General features: G+C 32.7%; 1 pseudogene; it reads left to right on the forward strand.

Annotated features, from left to right (window-relative positions):
• Positions 1-1,227: 1,227 nt before the first annotated feature.
• Positions 1,228-8,424, forward strand: LOC110643418 (uncharacterized; annotated as a pseudogene).
• Positions 8,425-16,936: the final 8,512 nt, after the last annotated feature.

The raw sequence follows: 16,936 nt of genomic DNA on the forward strand, positions 1-16,936 counted from the left end.
ATTGTGCTATTTATATAGTAAAAGTCTAACTAAATAAAATAAAATCTCATTTAAATCTTAACACTTAGTCAATATTAAATCATTATTTTAAAAATTGAAATACAACGATCTTAAAAGCTATTATCCCTAAAATCTTGAACGATATTATGAAGATAAAATCAATCCTGTTTGAATTAGGTTCTAACATTCTCTCCCTTAATTCAAACATGGACTCAAAACAAATTTTTTTTTTTTTTATTGTGATTGGAGCATTTCTCTCCAGCCGACAATTTTGAGTGTTGGAGCACTTCTCTCCGGCTGACAATTTTGGTGCACTTCTCACCATTTGTTGATGCACTTCTCATCGACCTTTGTTTTTGATCTTCTTGAAGCACTTCTCTCAAATCTCTTCATTATTGATGCACTTCAAATTTTCTTGGAGCACTTATCTCCAATAACCCATGATAAATTTGTGTTTAAAGATTTCTCTTACCCATAAGATCATTGAGGCTCTGATAAAAATAAAGAACATTTTTATTAAATAGGAAGAAACAATCAGTACAACTCCATTGATCTAAAGACTATTAATTATGCTATTTATATAGCAAAAATCTAACTAAATAAAATAAAATCCCATGTAAATCTCAACATTCAGTCAAGATTAGATCATTATTTTAAAAAATTGAAATGCAACAATTTTAAAAGCTATTATCCCTAAAATCTTGAAGGATATTACAAAGACTAAATCAATCCTGTTTGAATTAGGTTCTAACAGGGATTTATTATGTGAATATAAGCTTTCTTGAAGTGATTTTCTTTTTAGCTTCTTCCTGTCTAATTCTTTCTTTTTCAATTAATGGGCGCAAGGAATAAGGATTGCATGATTTGGAATAAATATTCAATTTAAAGGAAGAATAATTAACCTTTTGAATAATGTGTAATATTACCTTTTGAATAATGTGTAACATGATGAAGAATGGAAAAGTAAGCATTAGTAGGAAAATATCCAACATTAACAACGTATATAATAGTTCCAATGTATTGAATAAGGAATTTACAGATACGGGATCTAATAAAATTTCAAATCTTTGTGTAGCAATATCAGGGAAGATTGTCCAAAATATTTTTGTAGCACAGAATAGGCAGTTCGGGACCCAATGCCGAACGGACTGTTAAGCCGCTTATACCTGCAACTGGCTTCCCTTCTGTGGAGGGAAGTTGGCATGGACTAGCATATCTTCCATGCAAATGAGCACCTTACCAAAATACCAGAGGGGTTTTGTTAACCGAGGAACTGTTTACTGCAATGGTCTGTTCTAGAATCTTATTATCCAGGTTGATATCAAGAACAAGAATTGCATTTTTAAACCCCTAACAGTACATTCTATTTTCTTCTATTATCATGATGCATCAACTTATATATTCAGTCTATCCTTATGCGTATATTTTTCTAGTTGTCATGATAGACCTAGTTGTGGAGTGGCACTCGCTCTAGTTTTAAATTTTGAAGTCCGAAAAAGGTTTTTACATTTTCTATATTTTTGGCCTTTAATACCCCTCTTTTGGGACTCTTCTTGCAGCTGCTTCATCCACAACTGCAGTGCCATATCTTGACAAAGTTGATTTCCTGAAGCTTCAGAATGGCAGGTGAGGAAACTCTGTGCCCATAGCATGTACATAAACTTAGAAATATTATAATTTGCTCTTTGCTCATCATTCTATGCTTATGTTTTTGTTTTATATATTTTTTTCCTTGTCCCATTTTCATCCTAAGATTAATATGTGGGTAATCCATAAATGTTTTCCATGTGGTTCTCACATTGTCCACATGACAATCCTCTGAAGTTTCCTATATGAGGGGAATGGTTAGGAATGCGGAAATTTTCTGCAGGTAGTTGCTGATATATAACTTGTTAGAGTTTCTACAAGTTGTCTATATTATCTGCATGGGTTTATTCTGATAAGGTATGAAGAAGGTTAGATATGTAATTCATGTGTTGGACAACCTATGTTTGTAGTGTTAAGCTTTTAGTTCTTTTCTCTTATTCATATGAAATATCAACAGATCATTTTTATTGTTTATCTATGCTACCTTACTGTGAATGAACCTTCGGTGAGGGCTAATTTATTAGATATATAGCCTAGGTACTAAACTAACACATACTGAAAAGAGGTGCTTTATTTATTCTCACCAAGTACCACAAAGAGTAATTTCTTCTTTTATTTTTCGGGATGTCCAAGGTTGATCTTTAATAACAGAAGTCAAAAGCATAATTGAGCAGACTTTGACATTTCAGGTAAACTTTCTGAATTGTAATTTTTTTTTTTTACCTTTTTTATTTTTCTAATGAACGCACAGTGATATTCAAGGTGTGGCTGTTGCTGGTGTTGAGGGCGAACCTGTTACCCTTACCGAACCAGTTACAGAGGCAATCGCTGCTGGCTTTGCAGAATGGTTATTGGAAAAGAAAAAGGCTGATGCATCTAGGCCTTTGAGAGTTTCTATTGGTCATGATTCACGAATATCTGCACAAATGCTAAAGGTGCATATTCGTTGTCCCAATTAACTGATAATATGATTTTTTTTCCCTGTCTTTTCTGAATTGGCATGTGTCTCATTGATCCTTCTTGAGTACACATGTTGCTTGTTATGTTGGCATCATGATATACTTTGATAGTTTTGAGCCCTAATCATCAATAGGAATGGCAAGGTGCCACGAAAATCACCCTCCTCAAACTCATCCCAAATCCAATTAAATTTTGTCCTAAATCACCTGTCCCAAACTCAATTATTATTACTTGAATAATACCCTGAACCTGTTTAGATTTATATATTTTAATAAATAATTTATATAAAAATATATTTTTTATTAATAATTTGTATTTTAAAAAATTTTTAATTCTATAAAATATTTAAATTCTATTTTTCAATATATATATATATAATTTATAAATACTATTATAAAAAATATATTTTACATTTAATTAATTATTTATATAAATAGATTCAGGCAACAAGTGCCGCCCAACACATAAAATCTGAATCCGGCGTAGATATTATTTCATAAATCCGAACCTATTCCAAATCCGATTGTATACTATTTAAATCCGTCAAAATAGAGTTCAATTGGATGCTTAAAATTACCTAACCCGTTGCCATCCCTTTATATAGATGCATGCCTATTGCTAATGCAATACAGGTTCTTATAAGCATACTAATTCTTCCACATGAGCTTATTTTCTTGATGTTGTCTTGGAATTTTATGCTTAAAGTTTTTTGCTACTAACCCTTCTTCCTTCTGTGTGGAAAACACACTAACTTTAACTGTATCATTTCAAAAATTTTTCTGTAATCAAATAATTCGACCCCTAGGAAAATGTTATTTCGACAAATCTCTCTTGCTTTCACTCTCACTGTCCTGGTACTTACATGCATAGATACTGACACTGTTAGAGCTATTCTGTTCTAGAATTCCATCATAAATTAACATCTTAATTCACTCAGAACTTGATGTTTTAACTTGCAGGATGCTGTTTCTCGAGGTATTGCTGGTGCAGACCTGGATGTTGTTCAGTATGGGTGGTTGGATGATTTTTCCTTTTCTTCTGATCTTATCTTGGTGAAACATTTTGTCTAATGAGGTCTTAAGAGTTCTGTAGTTTCAACCCAAATGACTTTACTCAGTGCCTGTTTGCTATGGTAGAGAAGAATTGAGTCATTGGATTGCAAACACTTGAGTTATGATGATCCATTCAAAACAGAATGTTATATGATGGTGGGAATTGTACTTGGTTGACCTTTTGCATAGATCATGGAACTTTATTCTGTGTTAAGTGTTGGCTTTCACTTTTTATAATGTCTACATTTGGCTTTCTAAGCTCTGAAATGCTGAGCTTATCCTGCAAATGGATTGGTGTTTCAGTCACATGGTAGCTGTGATTCGTTGATGTTTTCTTTCCAATTTTCTTTTCTTAGCTTTGTAACTAACCTGCAACTTGTACATTGGCATCCACCCCAGCGATGTTTAATAGCACACTCACTGAAGATTAAGCTTTTTTGTGTCCAGTTGATGGGGCTATAATGACAACAGGTAATTTGTTGAAATCATTCTTCTCGTAGTTACCAGTGGTCTTTGGAATGATGATTCTAATGGTTACCACTTTTTCCTTGCATGAGCTTTTGATTAAACTCTTGTTTCCTTTTCATACGTTAGTAGAGTTTCTTGATTTAGAATTGTTTTCAACTTATATAGCTAATGATTTTTTTTTTTTTTTTTTTGTGCAAATAGCTAGTCATCTTCCTTATAATCGGAATGGTTTCAAATTCTTCGCCAATGCTGGAGGGCTTGGGAAGGCTGACATTAAAGAGATTTTAGAGCGTGCTGTGGATATAAATATAATAACTTTACAGATGAAAGTTTAACGAAGTCAAAAAGACAGGCTTCTGAATCAGCAAAGAAAGTTGATTACATGAAAGTGTACACATCTGATCTTGTTACAGTAGTCTGTAAAGCTGCAGGAAGTATAGGTAATAACTCTTTGAAACAGGTTATCAAAAAAAAAAGTGTACTCACAGATTAACATCTCTGTTACCCATGGTATGATGCGCAATATGGATGTCCTCTGTGACAATTATTATATGTGTTATGTAGTTCTAATTTTTTGTTTTCATTATAAAAATTTGTTATAATGTCATTACTAGCATGTCATTTTATTTTCTTTATTTTTTTATTTTTCTTTTAAGGTAGTGAGATCCCATTTTCTAATTGTTGATTGGCATTGTTAATTTCTTAGAGAAGCCATTGGAGGGGTTCCATATGATTGTTGATGCAGGAATGGAGCAGGAGGATTTTTTGCTGTAAGTTTAATTCACATTCTTGTATTGAGATTGATTTGGCCCTCTTTTATCAGTATATTGAATTGTTTTTTACTTTTTTTTTTTTTTCGATGGACGTTTTTTACTTATTTATGATACTTAAATGCACATCTAATGGCTCCTTAATCTTAAACCCTTACTAGTCCTAGTTATTCAAGCTATTAAGAAAAATGTGGTATGCATTTTACACACATGCTGATTATTCCAGGTTCCATCCAATATCTTTTGAGAAGAGAAGATTGGCCCAACGCTTTGTTATATGAAGCATTGTAAATTGTAAACTGCCTTCATGTGCATGAAGTTTTAATCTTCCATTAACACAAGGATGTGTATTATCACTTGCATGAACTAATCTCCCATCTCATTGGTATTTTCGATTTCTTCTCCTACATTCTCCTAATAAAATTGGTAAAGAGCAAAACTCTGCCTCGTGTGTTAGGAAAAAAAAAAAAAAAAAAAAAAACAACAATGCTCTTGGGTTAAAGGTACTCTATTTATAGATGTGTTTCCATGATTTCTGTGTTGGACCATTATTTATCTCTCAGTCATGCACAAAGAAAAGCCAGTTATATTAGGATATCATGAAGAGTCATTAACAAAATTGTTACGATTGCTTTTTTGAACTCTGCCATTTGATTATTGGTATTTTATTTCAATTGTTCATTAGGCAAAAGTTCTTGAGCCTTAGGGGCTATCACTTCTGGCAGTCAGTTCTTGGAACCAGATGGTAATTTGAAATCTCAAAAATTGTTTTATCGTGTTGATATATGAACTTTGTATTAAAAGCATATTTGAAAATAGGATTGTTTCCTAATCATATTCCCAACCCGGAGGACAAGGCAGCAATGAAAGCTTTCACCCAAGCAGTCCTTCAAAACAAGGCTGATCTGGGGATCATATTTGATACTGATGTTGGCAGGTAGTCATCATCACAATCTATGCAGTTGTTTATCACATTTGGATATTTATTTTTTTATTTTAAATATGTAATTATTTGTTTTGGATCTGCTGCTGTGGACTCTACTGGTCGAGAATTCAACCGGAATCGTCTTATTGCTTTGATGTCTGCAGTAGTTCTGGACGAAGTATGAATTCCGTATTTTAGCTGTCTTAAGAGCTGCTTCTTTTGATATTTCAAAAAAAAAAAAAAAAGAAAGAAAAAAGAACTGTTTCTTTTGTATTGTTGTGGGTCTTTTTCCCTTGACTTTTTTTTTTCTCAATTTGCTTTGCCGTTTTCCTCCCTTTAGCATCCAGGAACAACTATTGTTACAGACAGTGTGACCTCAGATGGCCTGACTACATTCATTGAAAAGAAACTTGGTACGTGAAAACAGAACTGCCACATTCTTTGTTCTTTGTAATTGAATGTGTTTATAATCTACAATCTCTTTTAGGGGAAAAGCACCATTGTTCAAAAAAGGCTACAGAAATGTCACTGATGAAGCTATTCGTTTGGTAAGTTAAGTTTTCAAATATATCAATATTAGTAAATTTTGGGACAATTGCACCGTCAAGAAAGCAAACAATGTTCACTCCAAGAGGTTGACCCTTGTGCAAATTGGAAGTGGACTATTGGATTGGTAATAATAATAATAATAATAATAATAATAATAAATGTAGTACTGATGTAACAATATATTGATTGTATATATTTCTAGTCACATCCTTCGGACAGATTGATTTTTACCCATTGGGTATAAGATAATAGCTGACTTTAAAATAATATGCTTTCTGCCAATGCTTTATCAATGAAGTGTTGTCTTAAAATGTTTTCTTATGCTCCTAATATCTGCATGTAAGAAGTTCCTTAACTTTGTTCTGAGCAGTGACATTTTTCTTGGTCCTTATTCATTTGAGGAAAATTGAATAATCACTCCATATCATTTGATTGAAGTTGTTGTAGAAGGATTGTTGCATAGGGCCGCCAATGAGCCGAGTTGCTTGCAATCTACTAATGCTAATCTTGGCTCCACTGGACTTGGCAATATGAATATGTGCTTGTTCTGACATGGGCTGAGTTGTCAGATGACATGAGCTATTCTGGCTCTTCTCCTAAGCTACATGCTTGTGCATGTGCACAAGCGTCCTTATACATCTTGCATGAACTTTGTATCCAGTTTGAATTTTGATTAAATTTTGACAATTTAATAATTAGATTTAATAAAATTTTCTGTAATGAAACTTGCTCTTGCAGTTCTTTAAGATTCAGCAAGTAGTCAAGGGCATACATACTTTGAGGACCACATGTTTGTTAGCAATAACAAGATCTGTTAAGAGTGGAGGGATGAAGAGAATGAGGAGAATGAATGTTGCAGGAATTTTTACTGGAGAAAAACATAAAATGAGGGAGGGAGATGGTTAAGCCTTAAGCAATCGTCATTGAACCTTCTTGCCTTGTGTGACTTAATAATTTTAGTGGTTTCTTAATTACTTTATAAATTTTGATCCATCAGTACTGCAAGCTCTTTTTCAGATTTCTTAGACTTCACTACTACCTTGTGTTGAAAGTTGAAACTGGTATTAAAAATGTCCTAATTAATCTGGAGTTTAGTTGCTGTTCTTGGTCCATTTCTGATTGTAGCATTTTTCATCCTATTTTTCTACATGTCAACGTCTGGCATTTCTTATCTCATCTTTATTTGGTATCGAAGGTGCTCATTGCTACTAAAATAGAACTTCTTTTTTTTTTCTCGTCATGTTTCAAGTTATCAGTTCTCAAACTGAAGTGATAACACTGCTTGCTTCATAAATTATCAAACTAAGGTCGCAATGTTGCTTACACAACTCAATTGGTGAGGAGTCACATATAGCTATTGAAACAAGTGGGCATGGAGCTCTCAAGGAAAATCACTAGCTAGATGATGGTGCTTACCTAATGGTAGGTTAATTAATAACACTATGGCCTTCTTCGAGCATGCTATGTTGCCCTCCGATTACTTTATTTGCTTCTCCTAGCTGTCTGTTTGCTAATGCAGGTCAAACTTTTGAATAAACTAGCTTCAGCCAGAGCTTCAGGGGTTGGTGGTGGCAGCAAAGTGTTGAACAATCTGATCGAGGGTCTACAGGAACCAGCAGTTGCTGTAGAGTTGAGACTGAAAATCAATCAGAATCATCCAGATCTTAAAGGAGGGTATGGCTTTTTATATGGTTATGCAATAGACATGCATGTATAATTTTGTGGCTGTGAAGTTACAGATCAATTGGAACATACAGATCTTTCCAGGAATATGGAGAGGCAGTGCTAAAATACTTGGAGACTTCTGTGGATTTAGACCCAAAGCTTCAGAAAGCTCCTGTTAACTATGAAGGGGTGAGTTTGATACAGATCAGCAATAATAATGTTGGGAACAAACTTTGATAGCTGCATGACTGCAACTGTTTGCATTCAGAATCAATTTTACATTTGTTTTTTCCGAGGTGTCTCAGCAAATATCATCATTTTTTCCCCACTTTTCTTGGTAAAATGGGTTAGAGTTTCTGGTTATGGTGGGTGGTTCCTTTTTAGACTGTCGCTTCGTGATCCTGTTCTTCCCCTTAACATTGAGGTAAAAGAATCCTTTTCAATTTCTGCATGAACTCTTACAACAACTAAAAGTAATTCCAACCATAGGCACCGACCGATGAAGATGCTGTGGAGCTTGGACTTTCTGTTGCTTCAGCTGTCAAGGAGTTTGATGCTATGATGCATCTGCCTTGGACAAATTTATCCAACCATTTTAAGTACAATCCTGTTCGTTTTCGGCATGGCTGATGCATTTGGTAATTCAAAAATTTGAGTAAGTGTCTTGTTAGCTCTGGTTTTGCCAGTGGTTCTACAATATCACAATGTGAATGTTCCAGGTTTAAAATTATAGAGATATTGTAATCATCTTCATCCATAATAAAACATTGTATTTTTTGTTCAACATGCTGTATGAGTTTGTTGAAGTTATTTAGTCTATGTCAATGTAATGCATTCAGATTTCAGAGCAGGAGTAATAGAGGCTCAGACTGCTGATTTTTCACATGGATATGAATTATTATAGGTTGAATATCCACACTTGAACTTTACCAAAAAAAAATTTTGTGGCACAAGTGGAATTAAGATATCTTTAAGACTGAACGTAAACTCTAATTGCACTAACATGGTGATCTACTAACTAGAATCCGAAGATATCATAATTTCACTTTTATAAGGTGTATCATGGAACATTTACAGGAGTTGGGAGTATGTTATTGTACGTTTTTTAAATTCATAGTACTACGGAGTTTTTTTTGTATAAAATTCAGATGTATACTTATATATTCAACCAATTATTATACTTTTGTAAGATCCTAATCCTTGATGGATATTTGCATGAGAATGAGAACTATAACTAAGTTAAGGCAATTTTTTTTTTTAATTTTAAATTCTTAATGTTTGACCTTAATTAAAAATAGGACAATTTAAAAAAAAAATTACAATCCCATCATTTTATTGTATTCACAAATTTGCCCTCAATTAATGTATAGGATTTGAATTTGTAATCTAGCCAATGAAATATCATATGGAATCTAATTTTAAAATAATATAATTAATTGACTCATTAAACATTCATAAATTGAATATTAATATCCAATAGTTTCAAGGGCAGTTTGGAAATAATTTAACGTGTTTAATGTGGGATTTAAATTTGATAAAATTATAAATTTTTTAATTGATTAAAGTCATAAATTTATATTAAGCACATAAATATAGAAATTATTTGAATGTAAATTTAAAATATTTTATAAAATGATAACATCTGAAATCCACTTTAAAGTTCTCAATAAATTAAATAATGCAATTTAAAATTCACAATTTATTAATAATGTATACTAAAATTAAATCTAAATTCTTTATTTCAAATTTTAGATATCTAAACGTAGCACTATGATTTTATTTGTATTTGGACTTAATGGGTAATGGCATAAATAATGCAAATGTTTGGGTGGTTTGTAATTTCAGTAAAATATTATTATTATTATTATTATTATTATTATTATTATTATTATTATGAGAGAGGTGTTTTAAGAAAGAGAGATCACAAGGCCAAGGAAAGCAATGACAAGGTCACAGATATCAAATATCACAGGCTTACAGGCAATTCATAAATGGCAGAAAATGCCAAAGTAAATAATCTTTTCTCTGAAACTGGTTGCAGAAGCTTTACAAAAAAATGTCATCTAATCATATAAACAGGTGGATATAAAACATTACATGCATCTTGAATACAGTACCACTAGGACTGTGGTACGTCCTTTACAGGTTAATATACATATTGTCCTACTTTCATTTTCTACCTACAATTTTCTTTTACATTTTCAGATCAAAAAATTCTAAGCGGTTGTTGGGTTTTTCAGAAGTTTCATCATGAAGTTGAATTTGATATCTGGAGAGGTCATCGGCTGAGGCCAGTTTGCTCCTTCTGGCACCTTAATACATTTGAAACCCTGGCCTTTTTACAGTTTTGTGGCTCCGGGATTGTTCAGGTCACAATGCAAAGCAATGGCACGACATCCCCAGCTCCTGGCTTGAGCCTCTGCCTTTGCTATAAATCTCTTGGCTATCCCCTTCCGCCGGAATATCTCCTGAACTGCAACATTCGATATGTATGCAATTCCAGACCTGGAAGAAATATGCAAGTGCCATTGGCAAGGATATAATTTCAGCAACTCAGTAAATGAAGCATTTACCGTTAAATGTCAGAATATGGGAACCATTATATGAACATAAAAAATAAGCACATCCCACGACCTGAGCGAGTAAGCGTCGCATTATATGGATTTGAATTTACAGAAGATCAACTAAATATAAATAAAAAATGCAGCACATCTTGAGATACAAAGTATCAGACCATAAAGACTTGGATTTTCTTTAATTATCAATTCAGAAAGATAGCTAGGGGAAAATTACAAAAACCTTGCCAAGTTAATATGAAATCTGCTGGTTAGTCCTCTAATTGTCTGTCTAATAACTTTTAACTGATTTTGTTAAATAAAAATTAGGCCAAAATTCCCTCTAAAGTTTTAACCCCCTCCCATTATCTTATTTTTTCTGTTTTCTCCATCTTCACAAATTGACCTTTATCAAACCCTCTTATCCTCAGTCACAGCCCATGGGCACCTCACCTTATCAGTCTGCATCCTTTGCTTCAAAACTATCAATCCCTAATATCCACAGCCACTTTCTTGGTCAACAAATGCAAGTCTGGCTGAGATCATTAAACTAGATCCAGAATTCCCCCTTTTTTTTAGGTCTAGTTCCTCAGTTATCTCCAATTGCAAATTCCATGATCTTCAGAAGAAGTATCCAAAGTATAAATCAGGCAATGAAAAATCAAATATATAAGTAAGAAAAATGGAGGAGACCAATGAGATTCTCCAGTTTTGGACTTCTTTTTTTGTGAAGAAAGCATAAATTGGTTCTTTCCTGCAAGAGACATGTGCCAAAGCAGAAAAGAGGAAATTCTAGTTTGAAAATGGAGGAGGTAAAGATACACAATTAGATAAGCAACCACATGGCATTGCACCTTCTTTCTCTATTTTTCTACTAAAATAGCAAAACTTGCCTCAAATTGAAAAGCAAAATGAGCCCATCTATGCCAAACCACACCATCCAAAACGAAGTTTTTACGCATTTTGCACTCTCCCTCTTTCTCTCGCTGCTCCAGTTTAAAAGAATAAGAACCATAATGATGTCTGTCAGTTTAGGCCATAAGATCAAGTTCTAAACTAGCAGAAAAATCAGAGTACTAAACCATAAATTTCGCTTGAGGAAGTTTTAATAATTCTCTCTTTCTATGCATGTTAATCTCAGGGCAAGTTCGTACATTCCAACTTGGGGTCCATATTTGTCAGCTTTGGACCTAAAGTTTTAAACTTGGCTTTCCAGAGAAATCTGAGAAATAAACTACAAATTTCACTCCAGGAAGTTTTAATAGTTTTTCCTATTTCTATTGAATAAAGTATTATAATACAGACATGATGCTGAAAATCAACTTCATGTTCTCTTTAATGGGAAAGCAACTATCCAAAAATAACTCCATCAGAAAGCATGCCCACAAATCAATAGATGAAAACATTATGAACAGGATTATATGGAAATAAAAAAGGAAGTTAAGAAATCCTAATAAAAATCAAGTACTCCTTAATGAATCCAAGATCAGCTATCATCAGCAATTCATTTATGCAGGAATTAAAAGGCCAAGTTTGTCATAACCAATTGAGTTGAAATACAATCCTACTCAAACTGAAGCAGGCCAATTCAAATCACATTGTTTAATAAGTAAAATAAACAAATAGTTTTAAACCAGAATGCTGATACTGGAGGACAGGGCCTCAAAAATTCTTTGAAACTAACACCAAGACTTATAACAAACTAACTTTAATCAAGCACCAGTTTCTCAAGTTCAGAATTTAAGCCAATAAACTTTTTCACAAGAGATTCAATGCATGCATCAGGAATGAATATCAAAGAAGTGGGCAAGATACAAATGCAAAAATCTCAACATATACAATATGATACTTGCACGAACGCTTACACTGCAAGCAATATTTCTTAATCATTCTCAGACATTTTGTTGACATCTGAATTGCAGAATCAGAAAAATACGATAACAAATTCACGAATTATTTCCATCAAAATTCACTTAGTATACTGCTATATCAAGCTCCAAGGAAGCTAATGTCTCAATCAGATAGCTAATACCAGAAATTTATACAAACTACCATTGACCAGTTGCATGGTTCTGAACTGGACCTAAACCACTCCCCCCACCTCCCGGGCTTGGCTCTTCCTTGGTGTGAACTGGCCAGGATCCACCAGTCTAGTCTAGGCCAGACCAGAAAATTTAAAGAAAAGAATTTAAAGAAATTAAATAAACAAGGAAAATGTTTTTGTTAACTGTCGCAAGGGTTTTGCGGTTGCTGGATGATTCTTACCAAAATAAAAAATGAGAAGTCACCACTTTAATTTTGAGAAAAATTAAAAAAAAACCATTTATTGTGAAAAAATTTAGAAAAATAATTTTTATCAGTTCTAAAACAGAGATTTAGGGTTCGGGGTCCACATATGCGTGGAGAAGGTGTTAGGCACCCCACATCGTCCCTTAACGAGGGCAAGCGGATTTAAGATTTGCTCTTTATAATTCAACGTCGATAATTTTACTAGAGTTTAAATCATAATGTTGATCCTCATAATTGACATAGAATTGTTTAATGTCCCACCATTTAGAGTAAGCCCCAGGAACGAAAGGTAAATTGGTTGACCCTAAAGTGAATTGTGACTCTAATTATTAATTTGTTAAATTCCTCCCTCCACAAAATTAAGACTCTAATTATGAAGAGGTATCATTAATTCCTAAAGATTTATAACGAATAAGGAGGACTCTCAGCTTATTCATTACTAATCTCATCGTCGATGTCCAAACAATCGAGAGTGTATTGTGTGAAGTGACTATTCTATAAAATTGAATTGATATGAGTTTAGACTTTCATTTCTTTTAATTGAGACCCCAATTCAAAGGGAATGTGTTAATTAAAGCCTAGAGAGTTTTATTCATTAATGAGGACTCTCAGTTAATGAATTGAAGTCTCATCATCGACGTAATCAACTGTCATTCTTTTCCCATACTGGTTCAATTTAAGTTTTTGAATATATTTATAATTTGATTACCTATGGAGATATTGCTTACGAAATTTTGTCTACCTATGAATCTAACAACTTTGAATTTAAGGAAGGACTCTCCCTTAATTAGAATATGGGAATAAAACAACCCAAGAAAAGACTCTCCCTTGTGTTTAAAGAAATAAATAAAATTTTAAGAAAGTTAAGGGTTCTAAGGAGGACTCTTCTTTGGATCTTGATTATAAAAAGCTTGACGTAAAATTTTGGGGTTCGTGGAAGAACTCTCCCGTGAACTATAGTATAATATTGGAATGCATTTAGAAAGATATTATTGAAAAATTTTAAGGAAGGACTCTCCCTTGGAAAGAAAACATATACTTGGTAAAATGCTTAATTAAGGGTTAAGAAAAAACTTTCACAGAACCTTAAAAGAAAAATTGCTTGTTTCATAAATATAAAAAGAGAGGGGTTCAAAGAAAGGACTCTCTCCCGAACTCCTGTTAGTAGTATGTCCTAGAGCATATCATTTAATATGTATCTTGTACATATTTTATTAATAAAAGGCAATTTCACTTTTCCGTTTACATAATATATTTATGTGTAATAGAAAAGGTCCATTGATATTTTGTTAGAAATTCTATTCTTAAGTTGTTAAGAACATGAGTGACAGTATTACTAGCACAAAATATCATAAATTGGTTCACAATCGAGGATACTTCACAATAAGGACATGACTTATCCAGAAAGATTGTAACCATGTTTGTTCCCAAGGTATTTATATGAGATATAAATAAGAGGGAATGGTGAGTCTCATGCCATATAACAAACATGATAGGTACTTATACATGATAAGTAGGCCGAACCAATGACGCATATGACAAGCACATAGAGTTTACTCTTGTCAATGCATTGTCATATATCATATCAGTGCATATAATCTTTAGATCTGAGATAACACAGTTATCTTGTATATAGGTAGTTTGAGTTTGATACTGCTTTCATACTTGTACTGTGTATGGGTATATGGGCATGTGTTGGCTCCTACTAGTTATATATGGAGGTAGGTGTTGATCAAGATGGAATCTATTACCCTAAGTAAATAGGGATAAAGTCCTATGTTTATTTAATTGTTCTTGATGTTTCAAGTTCCTGCCCAGGACAGATAGATTTAGTCAGAAAAAAGTTTCTAACAAGAAAATCTAATTACTCAAGAACTGGAATTAAAAGAGAACATAATATTCATAGCAAATGGGGTTTGAAATAAACCACGACTCTAGCTCGAATTGGGATTTTATAATAGAGAGATTCTAGTGCATGGTAACATATGATTATAGGTTTATTTAAGGTATTTCGTGTTACTAATTGGGTGGCCATGGCACGCTATGCTAGGTGTCAACCAAGGTCTATGAGATGCCTAAAATTATTTAGAGAAATCATTTATGGTAAGAAAGAGTTATGATGATATTAAGAGTAAATATCATATCCCATTGCCAATTAGTGATAAGCCTAGTAAGTCACACACATACACAAGATAATTACCAAGTAAAATGTGATTTAATTGATTAATTAAAGAGTTTAATTAATTAATTAAATAGGTTTAGTTTGCAATAAGATTGCAAAGTTCCTAGCATGACTTGAAATCAAATCTAGGTTATTGGATATATAGTACAAGTTAAATTTATATTTAAAGTGTTTAAAGATGAATTTAATTGTGAGAAATTAATTAATGAAAATTAATTAATTTATTTATATTTGATATAAATTGATTAGAAGAGAAGAAATAATAATTTTGGATTGAGAACTCAAAATTACAACATAAGGGTCATGTGATTAAGTCAATTAAATTTAGATGCAATGTGGTGATGACATGTAGCAAAAGTTTTAAGTGATAACCTAATTATAAAAAGGAAAAGAAAGGAAGAAACAAAATAATTTTCAACCTAGCCTTACAAGTGTGGCGGCACCTCTTCGTCTCCCTCTCCTCTTCATCTTTTCTCATCAATTCAAAAAGAATTGCCCAAATTCCTTTGAATTAAAATTGCTAGAAATTATTTCTAGTATTCTATACACACATACAACCTCTCTAAATGTAAGAACCCAATTTATAATTGGTTGGCAAAGGCTTGAGAAACAAATTGGGGGCTGCCCATTGGTGATCTTGGTGTGGACAAGCTAGAGGAACAACACTTGGGGTCCTAGGTGCTTCCTAAAGGTGCTAATCACATCCATTGTGCATCAAAGAGGTTAGTGCTGTAATTCCTCTTTTAAACTAGGGTTTAAATGAATTAATTTTGTTAATTCACAATCTTGAATGACAAACATAGATCCTAATACATATTAAAAGTGTTTTAATATGCAATTGAGCATTGAAATTAATTAGGCACATAAAGTATGTGGTATGATACATGTAACTCTAGAAGAAAATTTTTGTAATTCAATGCTCTAATGAATAATTTTCATGCTTCCACTCCTTCAATTGGTATCAGAGTCACTATATTTGCCATTTAGATTGTTTAATATGAGATTTAATTGTGTGATTTAACCAAATTTTGATTGATTCATTGCTGGTTGGAATGATATATGTGGTGGCATGCTTTGTGCACCAATGGTGCACATAGTTTGGGTTACGCCAAATGGTGCGCATGGTTACTTGGTGATTCTTTATACAATTGTTGTATATGAATTAAGGTCCACACTTAATTAAATTGTTTAATTAAGAATTTTAATCACACAATTAAATTTTGATTCAATTGTTTGAATGAGATTCAAATTTGAATTTTTAAATTTGTTTGAATGAGATTCAAATCTGAATTTTTAAATTTGTTTGAATGAGATTCAAATCTGAATTTTTTAGTTGAATATGAGATATTTAATTTAATTTTAGTATGTGTATTTTATTTAATTGTTAAATGGTAATATGCATGATGGATGATCATGGACAATAAAAGACCAATGTGATTGGATTTATTTCTTTTATTTTTCTTTGGGTTGTAAAATAATTAATTTTATTTTTGGTGACATGTATTGTAAGTGTTGTAATAATTTGGGTTGTAATTTCATTTATTTAAGGACTTTAAAGTCCATATTCTTGTAAATTCGCCTTAGTATGCCAGGGATTACAATGTAATTGGATTGCAAGAAGATCAAGGAGGTCAAGAGCATTGGTAGGACCAGTGGGAGGAATTCAAGATCAAGTGTTGATTATGTACTCCTTCAGCAACTCTTGTAAAATGAATGAATGAAATGCACATAGGAATGCCCTGATTCAATTCTTGGTGGCTCAGAATTGAATCTCTTAGAAAGTCCATGATCATACCATATTTATTGTTTATCCACGTATGCATGAGATGTATGGGAATGTATGCAATTATATGATATATGCATGCTAATTGGATAATGTGCAAAGTGAGACTATAATAGTAATTAAGCTGACCACTAAATCTTCCAAACAAATA

The sequence above is a fragment of the Hevea brasiliensis genome, chromosome 14, assembly GCF_030052815.1.
Source record: "Hevea brasiliensis isolate MT/VB/25A 57/8 chromosome 14, ASM3005281v1, whole genome shotgun sequence".
Classification (NCBI taxonomy): Eukaryota; Viridiplantae; Streptophyta; class Magnoliopsida; order Malpighiales; family Euphorbiaceae; genus Hevea; species Hevea brasiliensis.